We start from the raw sequence: 20761 nt of genomic DNA on the forward strand, positions 1-20761 counted from the left end.
AAGGAATCAAGGAATACCTGTGTGATTGTCACCTGTTGCTTTAGTCCATCAGGCACTTTTTCTTCTCCCGGTCTAGAATAAACTCCTTCCTTTCCATTCAGGCTCAGCTGTCTTTCTGCTCCATCTGTGGAGTTGAGGGGAGGGTACCAACGCTAGAACTCTGGAAATTAGACAAGTAACTGAGGGTTGGCCACAGTGACACATTCTGGAAAGAGTAGGGAACTTGGATTCCCTATGACAAGCAGAGACATTCCCTGGAATATTTTTCCATTTGGACTGGGAAAAAAAATGGAATACACACACTTCTGTACTTGAAGGAATAGAAAAGAATGAGGTGAACACACAAAGAAACAGACACAAAAAGCAGAAATCCAAGAGTAGATGCAGCCTGCTTATCTATTCCTAAAATCCAACCCAGTGCCATTCCTACAGGCTTTCCTTCACTGTCTGATCTATTTCAGCAACCTTCTAAGAAACCCGTACTGGTTGTTGAGTTTTGTTTTTACTGTTGCTATTTTGGCTTGAGCTAGTGTGAGTTGGATTTTTGTCACTTGAACACAAGAAGCCATTAGACCTGTACAACGATTACAAAATATTAAGTTCCTTATGGCAAAAAAACAGGGACAACCACTGTTTAGCCAATAGTGTCTTCTGAGTGTGTTTTAAAATAAACAATTTCCCTAGGAAAAGAGCCAATGTGCCTGCATATGGCAGGGAAGTGTGACACAAAGCACCAGACTGGTTGCAGCAAACACAGGAATGAGCCAATTTACAAAAGCTCAGCAGCTTTAATCCCCACCAGCAAGCAATTTTTGTTTTTATCTCACCCTTATATGTGTAAAACTGGACAAAATTTGCACACTTAAGGAAGCACACAAATACACACACACTTACCTGCTTTTAACAGGACCACATTCAGGCCAAGAAGTAATTCCTCTTTGAATTCCATCATCTTACTCTGCTGATAAGTGGTAGACATATTGGAAAAAACAGTATAAATTTGGAGGAAGTCATAACAAACTTAGTTATTGTGATAAGAAACAGAATGAAATAAGTCCAATAACATATGCTTTCAAGTTGTCCCAGCTTTGCACTTATCACTTATATAAATTGCTTAGTCTCCCTGAATCCTCATTTCCTTTTCAATACAAAATAGGAATACCATAGTCAATTCCAAGAATGGGGATAATCTATGAAAATAAACTAAAACAATTGATCAGTTATATGGCAGGTGTTGCTGTCATTATAGCTTTTAATTAATAAAACTGTTATTAAGTCTGCATATACTTCTGTTAACTAAAACACTAGAAAAAACATATGACAAAGAAAAAAGCTAAACTTATTTACTAATTTTATTTTTCTGAATATTCACAATAAGCTTCTTCTAAAGGCACTAGCAGTCAAAACTAATAGTTGAAAATGTAATGGTGAAGTATGTCATTACTGCAAACATTAAATATTGTGATTTTTTTCAGAGATTCTTTTCATCTTTTTCCTAATACTATTTTTATTTGCCTTTTGTTTTCTAAACTACTGTGAGAGCTATTTGTGTCTTATAAACCAGCCCCATTACACTCACTCATAAGACACACAGTACTTATATAACCTCTACTCAATAGTTGTTAGGTATATACTTGGACAGAATTATTATATGAAAATATTTAAACTGAGAAGGATTTATTTTAAGCAGAGTAAAGCCAAGCTTTAAAGTGATGTCCATTATATATGATAAAAGAGCTCAGTTGGTTCCCAAACCTTTTTGCTCTTTGCAATCCCTGGGAAATTTGAAAAAGTACTGAGTTTCACTTCCCATCCACCTGCTAGATATATCATTTAATTGTCTGGGGTGTGATCTTAGCTTTGCAATATGTAAAAGATCACATAGTGATTCTGCTGCTGCTGCTGCCAAGTCGCTTCAGTCGTGTCCGACTCCATGCGACCCCATAGACTGCAGCCCACCAGGCTCCGCCATCCCTGGGATTCTCCAGGCAAGACACTGGAGTGGGTTGCCATTTCCTTCTCCAATGCATGAAAATGAAAAGTGAAAGTAAAGTCGCTCAGTCGTGTCCGACTCCCAGCGACCCCATGGACTGCAGCCCACCAGGCTCCTCCATCCATGGGATTTTCCAGGCAAGAGTACTGGAGTGGGGTGCCATTGCCTTCTCCATAGTGATTCTAATATGCAGCAAATTTAGGAAACACTGGATTAGCTTCCATGCTATTCTCATCATTGCTTAAAAAGTTTTTGTTACATTTATTTTCCTCTAAGTCCAACCATTCATTATAAGAACTTTCACAGGAAAAAAACTCTTAAAAACTAGATTTTTGAATTAATGTTTCAATCTCCAATAGTCAATATACTCTGGTAGGGACTAAAGAGTAAGGAAAAAGATACAAGATACAAATTCTTTCATAAAATGTTTACAATATAGTTCACATAATAAAACAAATACACATAAAATATTAAGATTCTAAATGTCTCTTCAAGAATAATAATCCTGAAAGGAATCAATCACTTAAAGACAGTAAAAACATTTAAAAAAAAATCTAAGTGAAGTACTTAATGCCAGCCATCATAGAGGAATTCCCAGATAATCTTCCTTATGTTGTTGTCTATGTGACCCTATGGACTGCAGCCCACCAGGCTTCTCTGTCCATGGGATTCCCCAGGCAAGAATACTGAAGTGGGTTGCCATCTCCTTTTCCAGCAGATCTTCCCAACCCAGAGATGGAATCTGTGACCTCTGCATTGGCAGGCAGATTCTTTACCACTGAGTCACCAGGGAAGCCCTAATTTTCCTTATACACCTTTTTTGTTAAAATTAAGTCTGATATCTAGAAGCTTCTTGGTTATGTGAGAAGATAAACAAAATTGATAAATCTTTAGCCAGACTCAAGAAAAAAAAAGAAAAGGACTCAAATCAATAAAAGTAGAAATGAAAAAGGATTTATAACTGACACTACAGAAATACAAAGAATCATGAAAGTGTCAGTCAGTCACGCCCAACTCTTTGTGACCCCATGGACTGTAGCCCATCCGGCTCCTCTGTCCATGCGATTCCCCAGGCATGAATACTGGAGTGGGCTGCCATTTCTTTCTTCAGGGGATCTTCCCAACCCAGAGATTGAACCTGGGTCTCTGGCACTGCAGGCAGATTCTTTACCATCTGAGCCACCAGGGAAGTAGACTACTGCAAGCAACTACATGCCAATAAAATGAACAACTTGGAAGAAATGGACAACTACTTAGAAAGGTACAACCTTCCAAGACTGAATCAGGAAGAAATAGACAATATGAACAGACAAATAACAAGTAATGAAATTGAAACTGTGATTCAAAATCTTCCAACAAACAAAAGTCCAGGACCAAATGGCTTCACAGGTAAATTCTATCAAACATTTAAAGAAGAGCTGCTGCTGCTGCTAAGTTGCTTCAGTCGTGTCCAACTCTGTGCAACCCCAGAGATAGCAGCCCACCAGGCTCCCCCGTCCCTGGGATTCTCAAGGCAAGAACACTGGAGTGGGTGGCCATTTCCTTCTCCAATGCATGAAAGTAAAAAGTGAAAGTGAAGCCGCTCAGACGTGTCTGACTCTTAGCAACCCCATGGACTGGAGCTCACCAGGCTCCTCCATCCATGGGATTTTCCAGGCAAGAATACTGGAGTGGGGTGCCATTGCCTTCTCCAAAAGAAGAGCTAACCCCTACCTTTTTCAAACTCTTAGAAAAATCACAGAAGGATCACTCACAAGTTCATACTATGAGGCTACCACCGCCCTTATACCAAAACCATCTGAAATATAATACACACAATACAAAAATTACAGGCCAATATCACTGATGAACACAGATGCAAAAATCCTCAACATAATAATACTAGTAAACTGAATCCAACAACACAGTAAAGGGATCATATACCCTGACCAAGTGGGATTGATCCTAGGGATGCAAGGATTCTCCAATATATGGAAATCAATTGATGTGATATACTCTATTAAGAAAGTGAAGAATAAAAACCATATGATCATCTCAATAGATATAGAAAAAGCTTCTGACAAAATTCAACACCCATTTATGATAAAAAGCTGTCTATAAAGTGGGCAAAGAGGGAACCTGCATCAACATAATAAAGGCCATATATTAAAAACCTACAACACATTATTCTCAAAGGTGAAAATTTGAAAGCATTTACTCTAAAATCAGGAATAAGACACAGGTGCCCACTCTCACTACTATTACTCAAAATAGTTTTGAAAGTCCTAGCCAAAGCAATCAGGGAAGGGGAAAAAAAAAGGAATCCAAACTGGCAAAGAAGAAATAAAACTTTGTCACTGTTTATAGATGACATGATACTAAACATAGAAAATCCTAAAAATACCACCAGAAAGCTAATCAATGAATTTAGTAATAGGATACAAAATTAACACACAGAAATCTCTTGCATTTCTATATACTAACAATGAAATATCAAAAGAGAAATTAAGGAAACTATCCCATTCACCACTGTAACAAAAAGAATAAAATACTTAGGAATAAACCTACCTAAGGAGGCAACAGACTGGTTCCAAATAGGAAAAGGAGTACATCAAGGCTGTATATGGTCACCCTGCTTATTTAACTTATATGCAGAGTACATCGAGAGAAACGCTGGGCTGGAAGAAGCACAAGCTGGAGTCAAGATTGCCGGGAGAAATATCAATAACCTCAGATATGCAGATGACACCACCCTTATGGCAGAAAGTGAAGAAGAACTAAAAAGCCTCTTGATGAAGGTGAAAGAGGAGAGTGAAAAAGTTGGCTTAAAGCTCAACATTCAGAAAACGAAGATCATGGCATCTGGTCCCATCACTTCATGGGAAATAGATGGGGAAACAGTGGAAACAGTATCAGACTTTATTTTTGGGGCTCCAAAATCACTGCAGATGGTGATTGCAGCCATGAAATTAAAAGATGCTTGCTCCTTGGAAGGAAAGTTATGACCAACCTAGATAGCATATTCAAAAGCAGAGACATTACTTTGCCAACAAAGGTCCATCTAGTCAAAGGTATGGTTTTTCCAGTGGTCATGTATGGATGTGAGAGTTGGACTGTGAAGAAAGCTGAGCACTGAAGAATTGATGCTTTTGAACTGTGGTGTTGAAGACTCTTGAGAGTCCCTTGGACTGCAAGGAGATCCAACCAGTCCATTCTGAAGGAGATCAGCCCTGGGTGTTCTTTGGAAGGAATGATGCTAAAGCTGAAACTCCAGTACTTTGGCCACCTCATGTGAAGAATTGACTCATTGGAAAAGACTCTGATGCTGGGAGGGATTGGGGGCAGGAGGAAGACTGGACGACAGAGGATGAGATGGCTTGATGGCATCACTGACTCGATGGACATGAGTTTGAGTGAACTCCAGGAGATGATGATGGACAGGGAGGCCTGGCATGCTGCAGTTCATGGGGTTGCGAAGAGTCGGACACGACTGAGGGGCTGAACTGAGCTGAACTGAAGGAGGCAAAACACCTGTAATTGGAACACTATAAGATACTGATGAAAGAAATGTAAGACAACATAAACAGATGGAGAGATATACCATGTACTTGGATTTGAAAAGTCAATATTATGAAAATGACTATACTACCCAAAGCAATCTACAGATTCATTGCAATTCCTATTAAATTACCAATAGCATTTTTCACAGAACTAGAACAAAAACTTTTACCATTTGTATGGAAACACAAATGACCTGAAACAGCAAAGCAATTTTGAGGGAAAAAAAAAATCAGAACTGGAGAAATTGGGCTCCTTGACTTCAGACTGTACTACAGGGCTACAGTAATCAAGACAGTATTGTACTGGCACAAATATAGAAATATGTATCAATGGAACCGGATTTTAAAAACCCAGAGATAAACCCATACACATATGGGCATCCAATCTACGACAAAAGAGGAGAAATGACAGTCTCTTCAGTGAATGGTGCTGGGAAAACTAGACAGCTACATATAAAAGAATGAAATTAGAACACTCACTAACACCATACTCAAAAATAAATTTAAAGTGGATTAAAGACCAAAAAGTAAGGCCAGGCACTATAAAACTCTTAGAGGAAAACACAGGCAGCATAATCTTTGACATAAATCACAAGATCATTTTTGACCCACCTCCTAGATTAGTGAGAATGGGAATTAACTAAACTTAAAACGCTTTTGCACAACAAAGGAAACCACAGACAAAATGAAAAAACAACCCTCAGAAGAGGAGAAAATATTTGCTAATAAAGCAACTGACAAAGGATTAATCTCCAAAATATACAAACAGCTCATACAGCTCAATATTAAAAAAAAATAAAAATGGGCAGTAGCCCTAAATAGACATTTCTCCAAAGAAGACATACAGATGGTCAACAAACACATGAAAAGATACTCAGCATCACTAATTATTAGAGAAATCAAAACTACACTTAGTCATCATCTCACACTGATCAGAATGGCCATCATCAAAAAATCTACAAACAATAAACACTGGAGCAGGTGTGGAGAAAAGGGAACCCTCTTACACTGCTGGTGGGATGTAAATTAATATAACTACTAAGTAGTTACTGTAAGTAGAATAGTATCAGTTCAGTTCAGTTCATTTGCTCAGTCATGTCTGACTCTTTGCGACCCCATGGACTGCAGTACGCTAGGCCTCTCTGTCTACCACCAGCTCCCAGAGTTTACCCAAACTCATGTCCATTGAGTTGGTGATGCCATCCAACCATCTCATCCTCTGTCGTCCCCTTCTCCTCCTGCCCTCAATCTTTCCCAGCATCAGGGTCTTTTCAAATGAGTCAGCTCTTCACATCAGGTGGCCAAAGTATTGGAGTTTCAGCTTCAGCATCCGTCCTTCCAATGAACACCAGGGACTAATCTCCTTTAGGATGGACTGGTTGGATCTCCTTGCAGTCCAAGGGACTCTCAAGAGTCTTCTCCAACACCACAGCTCAAAAGCAACAGTTCTTCAGCACTCAGCTTTCTTCACAGTCCAACTCTCACATCCATACATGACCACTGGAAAAACCATACCTTTGACTAGATGGACCTTTGTTGGCAAAGTAATGTCTCTGCTTTTGAATATGCTATCTAGGTTGGTCATAACTTTCCTTCCAAGGAGTAAGCATCTTTTACCTTCATTGCTGTAGTCACCATCTGCAGTGATCTTGGAGCCCAAAAAAATAAAGTATGTCACCGTTTCCACTGTTTCCCCATCTATTTGCCAAGATGGAATGATCTTGATTCCATCATGGATGCTATGATCTTAGTTTTCTGAATGTTGAGCTTTAAGCCAACTTTTTCACTCTCCTCTTTCACTTTCATCAACAGGCTCTTTAGTTCTTATTCACTTTCTGCCATAAGAGTGTTGTCATCTGCATATCTGAGATTACTGATATTTCTCCCAGCAATCTTGATTCCAGCTTGTGCTTCATCCAGCCCAGCGTTTCTCATGATGTACTCTGCATATAAGTTAAATAAGCAGGGTGACAATATACAGCCTTGACGTACTCCTTTTCCTGTTTGGAACCAGTCTGTTGTTCCATGTCCATTTCTAACCATTACTTACTGGCCTGCATACAGGTTTCTCAAGAGACAGGACAGGAGGTCTGGTATTCCCATGTCTTTCAGAATTTTCCACAGTTTATTGTGATCCACACAATCAAAGGCTTTGGCATAGTCAATAAAACAGAAATAGGTGTTTTCTGGAACTCATCAAAAAAGTAGAATAGTATAAAGGTGCCTTAAAAACTAAAAATAGAACTACCATATGATCTAGTAATCTCACTCCTGGGCGTTTGACTGGAGAAAACCATAATTCAAAATGTTCACTGCAGCACTATGCTCACTGCTTCAGGACATAGAGGCAACCTAAATGTATATCAGTAGAGGAATGAATAAAGAAGATATGGTACATTACACCGTGGAATATTACTCAGCCATAAAAAGAAATGAAATTCTGACATTTCAAGAGATGTGACTGGACCTAGAGACTATCATACAGAGTGAAGTCAGAAAGAGAAAAACAGATTTGTATATTAAAATACATATATGGAATCTAGGAAGATGCTATAGATGAACTTATTTGTGAAGCAGAAATAGAGACACAGATACAGAGAACAAATGGATACCAATGGGGCATGGGGGGAGTAGGGACTGGGCGATCGGCACTGACATATATACACAACTATGCATAAAATAGATAACTAATGAGAACCTACTGTTGGAGAAGACACTTGAGAGTCCCTTGGACAGCAAGGAGATGAAACCAGTCAATCCTAAAGGAAATCAGTCCTGGGTATTCATTGGAAGGACTGATGCTGGAGAAGAAACTCCAACATTTTGGCCACCTGATGCGAAGAACTGACTCACTGGAAAAGACCCTGATTCTGGGAAAGATTGAAGGTAGGAAGAGAAGGCGATGACAGAGGATGAGATGGTTGAATCACATCACCGACTCGATAGGCATGAGTTTGAGCAAGCTCCGGGAGTTGGTGATGGACAGGGAGGCCTGGTGTGCTGCAGTCGATGGGGTCGCAACAAGTCGGACACGACTGAGCGACTGAACTGAACTGAACTAGTGAGAACCTACTGTATAGCACAGGAAACTCTGTTCAGTGCTCGGTGGTGACCTAAGTTAGAAGGAAATCCAAAAAGGGAGGCTGCTGCTGCTGCTGCTAAGTCGCTTCAGTCGTGGCCGACTCTGTGCGACCCCATAGACGGCAGCCCATCAGGCTCCCCCGTCCCTGGGATTCTCCAGGCAAGAACACTGCAGTGGGTTGCCATTTCCTTCTCCAATGCATGAAAGTGAAAAGTGAAAGTGAAGTCACTCAGTCGTGTCCGACTCTTAGCGACTCCATGGACTGCAGCCTACCAGGCTCCTCCATCCATGGGATTTTCCAGGCAACTGGAGTGGGGTGCCATTGCCTTCTCCGAAAAAGGGAGGCATTTATGTATAAATATTGCTGATCAATTTGCTGTTTAGCAGAAATTCACACAACACTGTAAAGCAACTATACTCCAATAACAACAACAACAAAATCCCATCTAACACAACAAATTGGCATTAATATAAAATTTGCAAGTTTTGTGTCCCAAGAATGCAGTCTCTCCATCACGCCAATGATGATGTAAAAGAAAGCACTTAACATTGTACCTGGGCTATAGGAGCCACTCAATAAATGTTTGTTTTCAAAACAAAGATAGTATCCAATTCCAAAAATGATTGAGTTAATTTAAAGTGTTCATAAAATATTCCTTAAGATCTTTTATAAGATAAGCATGGTCTCACTTCAATGAAATTAATACCAACTACTACCAAACTTTCTGATTTTCTTTTTAAGCTTGGGATATGTTTCCCTTAATCGGAGTTCACTTTTTCAAAATGAGTAGTTGTTGATTCCTGGCCTGAGTATATCCAAACCTATTCTTGCCAAATGAAGAAGGCTGTGAAAGGGATGCATAAATAATTAGAGGTAGAAAATCATTTACTTCTGTGCTCTTCATTAAGTTTTCACCCTTTCCCCAGCCAAGGTGGAAGAAACCAAAGTCACAGAACATCTGAACTCTGTCCAAAGTTCAGCTGCATTTTAAAATTTCAGGTTAGGATGCATAATATATTAATCCTATACAACTTTATTGTCTTCACTTTAAAATTTATATTAAGTAGACTGCTACATTATGGTAATGTACTAAATTACCTAAAGCAAAGTAATACAATGATTAACTGACTATAAACATTGGTTTATGGTCAGATTATAAAGTACTACAATGATTAACATTATGCATTTTCATAACACTAGAAAATTGCAGGATGAAATATCTGTGGATTGACTCAGTGCCATTAAGAATAATAAAACAGTGGTATAACTCAGTCTCAAGTTACATCTTGAGAGTAAACTTGGTTTTAAATCTCCCCTCTAAGTGGTTGAGAAATTCATTAATTTAAAACACCCAAAGCTCACCAAACACAAGGTAGAGAATGCAAGTATTCATGCAAGTTTATGATATTAAGAAAAATAGGATTTAACCAACAATTTTTTAAAGTACTTGTCTCTAATACTTTGCTATAGACCAACCAGAACACATCAATTTTATTTATACTGTGTTCTTTCAATGATAAAATAAAATTGATATACTCAAGATTTATCTCACCTTCTTTCAAAAATAGATCTGAATTGGGCTACAACCTTAAAAATACACTCTCAGATTTAAAGAAGCCTAGTTCATCAGTTCTATAACATAATGTAATAGACTGATTCTTTGTGGAAAGCAGACAACACAGAGAAATAAAGCGGAGAAGGTTATGGAGGAGAAGTTATGTATTTTTCTGTTCTTTACAGGTAGGCACCAATATAAGATTTGGACATCAAGGCAGAAGTCTAAGAAAACTCACAGTGATGGTCTAATACTAGAGAATACTGCAGCAGAAGTGTCTGGGCTTGAGTTCTTACATTGACACATAAATGCTATGTAAGTTTAGGCAAGTTACCCTCATTTTATCATCTGAAAAATGGGCATACCTCTCAGTTGCTGAATTAATTAAATAAAAATTATAAAGTGAACAGCCCATAATAGATAATAAATCAGTTATTTTCATTAATGTTATTACTATAATTAACACTAGTTGATTACAACCAGTTGATTATCATTAGATTCTAATGATAGCAAACAGTTTCAACAAAAGAAGACATAAAGCAAACCTGGGAAGGCCAGTTTAAGAATACTGCCTTGATGGAACTGATATGAACTTGGGAAACTGTATTAATTTCTAAAATATATATGCTGATCATTTTATATTATACAATGCCATCTGCCTGGTCCTGGGAAAATAACTAGAAGAGTCTGAGTCTTTCCTGAAATTGAACTTTCATTATAAATATTGCTTCTTCACTGGGTAGCCCATCTCAATACAATTACTTATGCTTTTGTCCACTTTTCCCTAAATTACGAGCAGTTTTCAAACAGTGGGTCATATTTTCTATGATCTTGGCTCCCAACATAATTATAAGTTTTTAATAGCTGCTCAGTAAAGATGGGTTAAACTAATAAGAAATTTAACATATGCCTAAAGAAAAACAGAAAATTTTCCAATTAATGAAACATTGCTGGTCTATATCGAGCTATTGTACATCCATTATTATGGGCTTCCCTGATAGCTCAGCTGGTAAAGAATCTACCTGCACTTCAGGAGACCCCAGTTTGATTCCTGGGTCGGGAAGATCCCCTGGAGAAGGGATAGGTTACCCACTCCAGTATTCTTGGGCTACCATCTGGTGGCTCAGACAAAGGAATCTGCCTGCAACGCAAGAGATCTGGATTCGATCCCTGGGTTGGGAAGCTCCACTGGAGGAGGGCATGGCAACCCACTCCAGTAATCTTGCCTGGGAAACCTCATGGACAGAGGAGCCTCGGTCGGTCAGTCGGTTCAGTCACTCAGTCGTGTCCGACTCTTTGCGACCCCATGAATCTCAGCACGCCAGGCCTCCCTGTCCATCACAAACTCCCCGAGTTCACTCAGACTCACGTCCATCAAGCCAGTGATGCCATCCAGCCATCTCATCCTCTGTCGTCCCCTTCTCCTCCTGCCCCCAATCCCTCCCAGCATCAGAGTCTTTTCCAATGAGTCAAGTCTTCGCATGAGGTGGCCAAAGTACTGGAGTTTCAGCTTCAGCATCATTCCTTCCAAAGCCTAGGGGGCTACAATCCATGGGGTCGCAAAGAGTCAGATACAACTGAGTGACAGCACAGCCCAGCATCCATTGGTATCCATATGTCCATTTAATTAACTTTATAAACTCATACATATATCTATTTAGCTGCGTGTTTGAAAAGCTCCTCCCTACTTTGTCTATTATATAACATTAAAAGAAAATATATTAATAAATTGAACAAGTCAATCACACATTTTTCACGCTGTGTTTCTCAGGATGCAGAACACAGGCATAAATTGAGTAATACTAGACTTTTCAACATGATCACTATAACATAATGTTCTGAAAATTAGAAAAGTCAAACTTACTGGTTCTTATTGTCTGCAAAAATATCAATGTAATGCTCCTGGATTGAGTGGGTTGTGTGGGTTGTGTGACAGGCAAAATGACACCAAAGTCATTTTGTATCCATAGAAAGGAATTTAATATTCCTTGATAATAAGAAACTTACTAATGAGGTGGATGAAACTGGAGCCGATTATACAGAGTGAAGTAAGCCAGAAAGAAAAACACCAATACAGTATACTAATGCATATATACGGAATTTAGAAAGATGGTAATGATAACCCTGTGTGCGAGACAGCAAAAGAGACACAGATGTATAGAACAGTCTTTTGGACTCTGTGGGAGAGGGAGGGGGGGATGATTTGGGAGAATGGCATTGAAACAGGTACAATATCATGTAAGAAACAAATCACCAGTCCAGGTTTGATGCAGGATACAGGATGCTTGGGGCTGGTGCACTGGGATGACCCAGAGGGATGGTACGGGGAGGGAGGTGGGAGGGGGGTTCAGGATGGGGAACACGTGTACACCCGTGGTGGATTCATGTTGATGTATGGAAAAACCAATACAATATTGTAAAGTAATTGGCCTCCAATTAAAATAAATAAATTTAAACACACACACACACACACAAAACAACAAAGGCAAAGAGTTTAGTTTTTTTTTTTTAGTTCCATACCTCTCTATATGGTATCCATATCCTTCTTGCTGAACTCAATTTTGTTCCATTTTTCTTACCCCTAAAAAATTTGAGAACAAATTTTTGACCTCAGGATCAGTATATAAAGTATTTCTGAAGCAGAACTCTCTCAGGGTTTCTGTCCTGCTTTTTAATTAATCTGTGTGAGATAAGTACAGAAATTTTAATTGCCCTCATATGTATACCAGTTCTGTGACTCTTTGTTGTCTCTCTCTCTTATGTCTGTTCTGATTATACTTGGCAGAAAACAACAAAATTCTGTAAAGCAAATTACCCTTCAAATAAAAATAAATAAAATTTAGGCTTGCATTGTGTACATATTAAGTTTATTTTATAAGTAATGCATCTTTATTGCATTTCATCAAATTGGGAAAAGAAACTAGTTAGTTTGAGAACTAGAAACTTCTCAAACCACGGATAGCTTGAGAAGCACTCTCCTAGAATATTATGATCTTTCCTCCTTGCAGTTTCTTAGAAAGCAAAAAGAACAAAAGCAAGTATTTTAACTTATTAAATAACTTGTACTACTTCGTTGTTTAATCCTCTCTGGGTGCAGATTCCAGTTGTTATTTATGTGGATGCAAAGCAGATACTACTTTAAGAAGCCACAGAGTTGTCAAAACTGAGTTTAACAACAAGCAATCTGATCACATTACTTTCCTGCTTCAAATGCTTCAATGACTTCTCTGAAGATATGAAACACATATCTTTAATGCTTTCGAAGGCTTAAAATATGCTCCAAGATTGGCCTGTGATTATCACAGGCTAATCTCCTCTCTAGTCCCCATTCTCTTCCCCTCCAAGCAGACCACAGACACATGCTCTCATTGCCAGACCTCCAGTTATGTTTACCCTCTCTATGTCACCCTTCTCTCACCCTCTCTCCCTCTCTCTCTCTAAATCCCTTCCCCTCACACACCAATACACATGCACATTTGTGTACACCTATGCCATCACTAACATTGTTAATTCCTCTTTCTTTAGATGTCACACTATACTCCTGAGTCCTTGGCTTCTTTCTGTTAGTTCTTTCTATTTTCCTTCCATAAAACCGACTACATATGTAAAATGTATTTAATAGCTATGTTTTTCATTGGATCATGGCTCTGTAAAGGCAGGAAACTGATTTCTGTCTAGGCTTTTGCATTCCTATTGAACTGTGGTGTTGGAGAAGACTCTTGAGAGTCCCTTGAACTGCAAGGAGATCCAACCAGTCCATTCTAAAGATCAGTCCTGAGTGTTCATTGGAAGGACTGATGTTGAAGCTGAAACTCCAATACTTTGGCCACCTGATGTGAAAAGCTGACTCATTTGAAAATACCTTGATGCTTTGAAAGATTGAAAGCAGGAGGAGAAGGGGATGACCGACGATGAAATGGTTGGATGGCATCACTGACTCAATGGACATGAGTTTGGGTAAACTCTGGGAGTTATTGGACAAGGAGGCCTGGTGTGCTGCGGTCCATGGGGTTGCAGAGTCAGACATGACTGAGTGGCTGAACTGAACTGAACCTAGCTAAGTGTCTGACATTCTGTATGTTCTCAATATTTATTAAATGAATTAATGCATAGAAGTGATACAAGAACTGATGATTTAGAATTACAAATTCTCATCAGTTGTTTGTTTACTTTGTATCATTCTGCAATGCCCTTCATAACATTTCAAAACCATTATGTTAACTAATAGGAAGAATACTATACTCTTTGTTATTTATAAATCTTACCATTATATGCATCTTCCCTATAGAGTATTTGCTGTACAAAGAAGTCTGTTGTCAAAAAATTCAGCTTATCATCAGGCAGTTTATTTTTCCAACTCATCGAGGGTATTTAAAGTTTTAATCCTTTCCTTACTGTGATACAAAAACGTATTTAAAGGCAATCACTAACTTAGGAAGAAGGATGGGATAAAAATCTCTGGAATTCAGTGTTCAGTTCAGTTCAGTTCAGTCGCTCAGTCGTGTCTGACTCTTTGCGACCCCATGAATTGCTGCACGCCAGGCCTCCCTGTCCATCACCAACTCCCGGATTTCACTCAAACTCATGTCCATCAAGTCGGTGATGCCATCCAGCCATCTCATCCTCTGTTGTCCCATTCTCCTCCTACCCTCAATCCCTCCCAGCATCAGAGTCTTTTCCAATGAGTCAACTCTTTGCATGAGGTGGCCAAAGTATTGGAGTTTCAGCTTTAGCATCAGTCCTTCCAAAGAACACCCAGGACTGATCTCCTTTAGAATGGACTGGTTGGATCTCCTTGCAGTCCAAGGGACTCTCAAGAGTCTTCTCCAACACCACAGTTCAAAAGCATCAATTCTTCCGTTCTCAGCTTCCTTCACAGTCCAACTCTCACATCCATACATGACCACTGGAAAAACTATAGCCTTGACTAGACGGACCTTTGTTGGCAAAGTAATGTCTCTGCTTTTGAATATGCTATCTAGGTTGTAGCTGATCTTAATTTGAAATTAGACTCTTTAGAACTCCATTATTTGTGATTAACTAACATTAACTTCATCTGTAGATCAGTCTTCAATATATGTGTTTTCTTGCTTTGTTCTTTTCAAATAACATCTATTTAATTTGTGAGTTAATTACTATTTTTATTTTATTAATTTTAAAAGATTTGTTTCTTGCCCACCTACCAGGAGCCAGACACTACACTAAGGATTTTTACAAAGAGTTCATACTCATTGACATCTCTGAGACTACTGTTATTTCTGAGAACCTGAATCCTAGAAAAATGTGTGATCTATATGAAATCAAGTAGATCAAGTAGCTGAACTCTGGCAGAGTCAAAATTCAAACACAAGCTGACTGACTCCATACCCAGAACTATTCCAAATTTTCTTCTTACCGGCATCACTGATATTTTAAAATATGTATATAGTTTCTCTAGTAGCTTTTAAGAATATAAAAATCTATATAATAGACTTCAAAAGCTGAAACGTAAAACACTTTCAGTACATTCACTAAACAAATTGAAACCTATATAAAAGCAAAATATAAAGGAGAATGGTTTTCACATAAGTGATTTTGGTGCACAGTAAGAAGTAATGAATGATAATCCCATGTCATCGTGGCTGGCTTGATGGCAAAGGGGCAATAATTCATCCTGTTCATAAGTCAGTTGAGTTGCCTCGGTGGTAATAGCATGGGCAAAGGCAAGGCTGTATAATTAAAATACACATTTTAATAATTTTTAAATCAGGAAAATCTAGAAATCTTCATATTCCTCCCAAGACCTAAACAGACATTTCTCCAAAGAAGACATTTAGATGGCCAAGAGGAACATGAAAAGGTGTTCCTAAAAGGTGTGGCTAATTATTAGAGAAAGGAAAATCAAGACAACAATTATGTATCATTTCACATCGGTCAAAATGGCCATCAAAAAAATCTACAAACAATAATTACTGGAGAGCTGGAGAGGGTGTGGCGACAAGGGAACCTTCTTGCACTGTTTGTTGGAATGTAAATGGATATAATCACTATGGAGAACAGTATGGAGGTGCCTTACAAAACTAAAAATAGAACTATCATATGACCCAGGAGTCCACTACCAGGCAGATATTCTGAGAAAACCATACTTCAGAAAGACACATGTACTCCAATGTTCATCGCAGCACAGTTTACAACAGCCAGGATACGGAAGCAACCTAAATGTCCATCGACAGATGAATGGATAAAGAAGATGTGGTATATATATGCAGTAGAATATTATTCAGCCATAAAAGGCAATGAAATTGTGTCATTTGCAGGGATTTGGATGGACCTAGAGACGAATATACAGAGTGAAGTCAGAAAAAGAAAAACAAATATCATGTATCAACGCATATATGTGGAATCTAGAAAAAGCTACAGGTGAACTTATTTGCAAAGCAAAAATAGAGACGCAGACATAGAGTGGATGTATGGACGTAATAGGGGAAGGGGAGGGTGGAATGAATTGGGAGATTCAGATTGGCATATATATACTGCTGCTGCTGCTGCTGCTAAGTCACTTCAGTCGTGTCCGACTCTGTGCGACCCCATAGACGGCAGCCCACCAGGCTCCCCCGTCCCCAGGATTCTCCAGGCAAGAACACTGGAGTGGGTTGCCATTTCCTTCTCCAATGCATGAAAGTGAAAAGTGAAAGTCAAGTCACTCAGTCATGTCCGACTCTTTGCGACCCCATGGACTGAAGCCCACCAGGCTCCTCCATCCATGGGATTTTCCAGGCAACAGTACTGGAGTGGGGTGCCATTGCCTTCTCCGATATATATACTACCATCTGTAAAAAAGATAACTAATGAGAAACTGCTATATAACATAGGGAGTTGTTTGGTACTCTGTGGTGACCTAGATGGGTGGGATGGTGGGGGGTGGGGTAGGAAGGAGGTCCAAGAGGGAGGGAATATATATAATATATAACCCAACATTGTAAAACTATACTCCAATTTTAAAAAGCCTATCAGATATGAAAGAAAGGTGGATCAACTCGGTTTATGTTCATTTCCTAAGAGACAATAATCAACTGCATACCAGATTCACTAACTCTATTCACACTTCTACTCAAGTATAAAGGCTAAGAAAGATACCTGTAGGAAATGTGCTTTCCTGTCAAATGGAGGTCACTTCCAAAGACAGACTGTCTTTTCCACAGGTCATCACATTCCTCACATTCCATGATCAAAGAATGTTGGCTAAGTTGCTTAGAACTTACCTCAAATGTGACCAAGCTAATTACCCAATCATTCAGCCATAGAGTGAGTTTTCTCTTATGCACCACATCACATGGCCACCTATGTCACCAAAGTTTGCTACTGATCACGAGTGGGATCAGATATAAGAATCTAATTGGCTAAAAAATAAGTTAAAACATGCAATCTTCGGTTATCTCCCATTACATGAGAAAGCAAACCTGATAACAACTCTGTAGAAACTCTGATAATTTAAGTTATCAAACATGTACCTGTTCATTTCCATATATATATATATATATACACACACATATAAATAAATCACATTCACCTTCATAGCAAATAAAAGTAGTAATTTTAAAACAAACTGCTCTTCAAACTTGCAGGTAGATGCTCAGTTTGGAATATGAGTGTTTTTTGATCTCAGTATATAGCTTTGTCTTCTGAAGAAAAAAGAATCTTAAAAAACAAGCAAACAAACAAACTATGATTTACAAACAGGCAACCAGAAATTTAAACCGAACCATACTGTAATAAGAAAGATTGGCTCCCAGAAAATGTACAAATGTCCTTCAGAATAACATTCACATGAAATGGATTTTGATTGTTGCTTTGATCATAGGATTAGAAATGATGAAGTAGGAAATCTTATACACCACATAAGCTGAGTGCGGAAACCTATATTAAGCAATCTGAGAAGCCTAAGTACAGAACATTAAGTCTCTAGAAATGTCTTACACATACAACTGAAATGGCAGAAAACAGAAATCTTCAGCCTTGCATAAATATATTTCCACTTTTCAATTTATAAGAGCAATTACTGTAGGGATGGATATTTCATGGGGATTAATGACCACCTGAAGGTAATAATTCCTGCCCTCGTGTTAGGCCATCAACTCCCTTCAGAGATGAAACCTAATCAATCTGTCATTATTGAGCTGATGTTATATAGGTACTTAAAAAAAAAAAAAAACTATCTCATTTGATGCCAATAAACTCCTGAAGATAAAGGAACATAGCCTTCTTTAGCAGGACCATTCTGATTGATTTTGTTCCAAAAATATGCAGAGAAATTTAATAGTCTAACTAGAAAACTAAAATACTTGCCTACCCAAGACTAGGACTTCCCAAGCTAGTGTTCAAGAACCTGCCTGCCAATGCAGGAGACACAAGAGACATGGATTTGATCCCTGGGTCAGGAAGATTCCCCTGGAGGAGGGCATGGCAACCCACTCTAGTATTCCTGCCTGGAGAATCCCATGGACAGAGAAGCATGCTGGGCTTCAGTTCATGGGGTTGCAAAAAGTTGGACATGACGGAAGCGACTGAGCACGCATGCACACACCCGACACTAGAGTCACATCCTGACAGCTCTTGTCCAGGTGTGCTAGAGTCCCCACAAAGAATCTGCTGGTCTTGATGCACTGGCGAGGGCAATCAGTCCCCAGAAGTGCCCAGGTCAGAAACATGCCTTCCCTGGCTCCAAGATGTAGTGGATTGGGTTACTACAAATTTCTGGGGAAAGGTGGAATAGGAAATGGCAACCCACTCCAGTATTCAAGATTCCAAAGCAGCCTGTCATCCCGAAGGCCAACTTCTTCAGCAGAAGAGCTGAGGAGAAGATTAAGGGTGTGGGAAGGGCTTGAGTCCTGGTAGACTGAAGCCATATGGTAGAAAATTCATTAAATGTTAACAAGTGCTTCTCTTAAAAAGAAAGAACTGAGTAGAGCTTCTCAGGTGGTGCTAGTGGTAAAGAACCCACCTGCGAATGCAGGAGATGTAGGAGACTGCGGTTCAATCCCTGGGTTGGGAAAATCCCCCGGAGGAGGCCATAGCAACCCACTCCAGTATTCTTGCCTGGAGAATCCCACAGACAGAGGACCCTGGTGGGCCATGGTTCATAGAGTCACAGAAAGTAAGACTTGACTAAAGTGACTTACCACACAAAGGGTGTTAAACCAAAAATAAATAAAATATATAATATAATATAACACTTGCCTATAGCCACATTCATAGTAAGTCACTGATTGAACTTGAAGCCACAACTTCTCTGTAGCTATGAGAGTCATTTGTAACATGTGTAACAAGACCTTTCACTCACTAAATAAACTTTATTTGGGGAGACAATAAGTAGCAGTCACTGTCACAGGGGCTAGATATATAAATATATGACTAATAAGGGATATATAGCTCCTGCCTTTAAGAGATTTTTAGTCTGCTGGGAAAAATAGTCAAGTGATAAAGGAATTTCAAAATAAAGTGCAAAACTCTACTATGGCTGGTATCCAGTGGTAGAAATATGTAATGCAGTTCTCCATAGGAGGGGGTTTGACAGGAGGAGCCTCTTGATGAAGGTGAAAGAGGATCAAAAAGCAAAAAAATGAAGACCATGGCATTCAGTCCCATCACTTCATGGCAAATAGATGGGGAAACAATTGAAACAGTGACAGGCTTTATTTTGGGGGCTCCAAAATCACTGCAGATGGTGACTGCAGCCATTAAATTAAAAGATCCTTGCTCCTTGGAAGAAAAGCTATGACCAACGTACACAGCATATTAAAAACCAGAGACATTACTTTGTCAACAAAAGCCCATTTAGTCAAAGTTACGGTTTTTCCAGTAGGTATGTATAGAGGTGAGAGTTGGACCATAAAGAAGTCTGAGCGCTGAAGAATTGATGCTTTTGAATTGTGGTGTTGGAGAAGACACTTGAGAGTCCCTTGGACAGCAAGGAGATCAAACTAGTCAATTCTAAAGGAAATTAACACTGAATATTCATTGGAGGAACTGATGCTGAGGCTGAAGCTGCAATACTTTGGCCACCTGGTGTGAAGAGCCAACTCATGGAAAGACCCCGATGCTGGGAAAGATTGTAGGCAGGAGGAGAAGGAGACAACAGAGGATGAGATGTTTGTATAGCATTAATGACTCAATGGACATGAGCTTGAGCAAGTTCTGGGAGATGGTGAAGGACAGGGAAGCCTGGTGTGCTGCAGTCCATGGGGTCACAAAGAGTTGGTCACAACTGAGCAACTGAACAACAACAACAATAGGAGGGCATTAGAAAAGTTTATCCACATAAAATGACCTTCAAACAGCAAATAATTGGGCTAAAAAGTGGATCTGCAAGTAGTGGTTATAAAATATGCAAATGCCTAGAGACAATTAAAGAAAAAAGCAACACATTCAAGCCACTGTAAGCTGTCACAGTTTGACCCAATAATTCAGGGCCTGGGTGATGAGAGATGTGGCTAGAGAATTAAGAGTAGCTAACAGCTTATTTTCCTGGGCTCCAAGAAAGTAATATGGCAGCAGCAACCTGAAGAGGCATTGGTGGCCTGGGAAGCAGCCTTGCAGAGATCACAATGAAGAT

The 20761-nt window shown here is 39.2% G+C and overlaps 1 non-coding gene across 1 annotated transcript; it reads left to right on the forward strand.

Annotated features, from left to right (window-relative positions):
- The first annotated feature begins 18737 nt into the window (after positions 1-18737).
- On the forward strand, positions 18738-18859 carry LOC133246963 (small nucleolar RNA SNORA3/SNORA45 family). Its single transcript, XR_009736209.1, has one exon. It is a non-coding gene; the product is annotated as a small nucleolar RNA SNORA3/SNORA45 family (small nucleolar RNA).
- The last annotated feature ends 1902 nt before the right edge of the window (positions 18860-20761 follow it).

Source organism: Bos javanicus, chromosome 4, assembly GCF_032452875.1.
Source record: "Bos javanicus breed banteng chromosome 4, ARS-OSU_banteng_1.0, whole genome shotgun sequence".
NCBI classification, from domain to species: domain Eukaryota; kingdom Metazoa; phylum Chordata; class Mammalia; order Artiodactyla; family Bovidae; genus Bos; species Bos javanicus.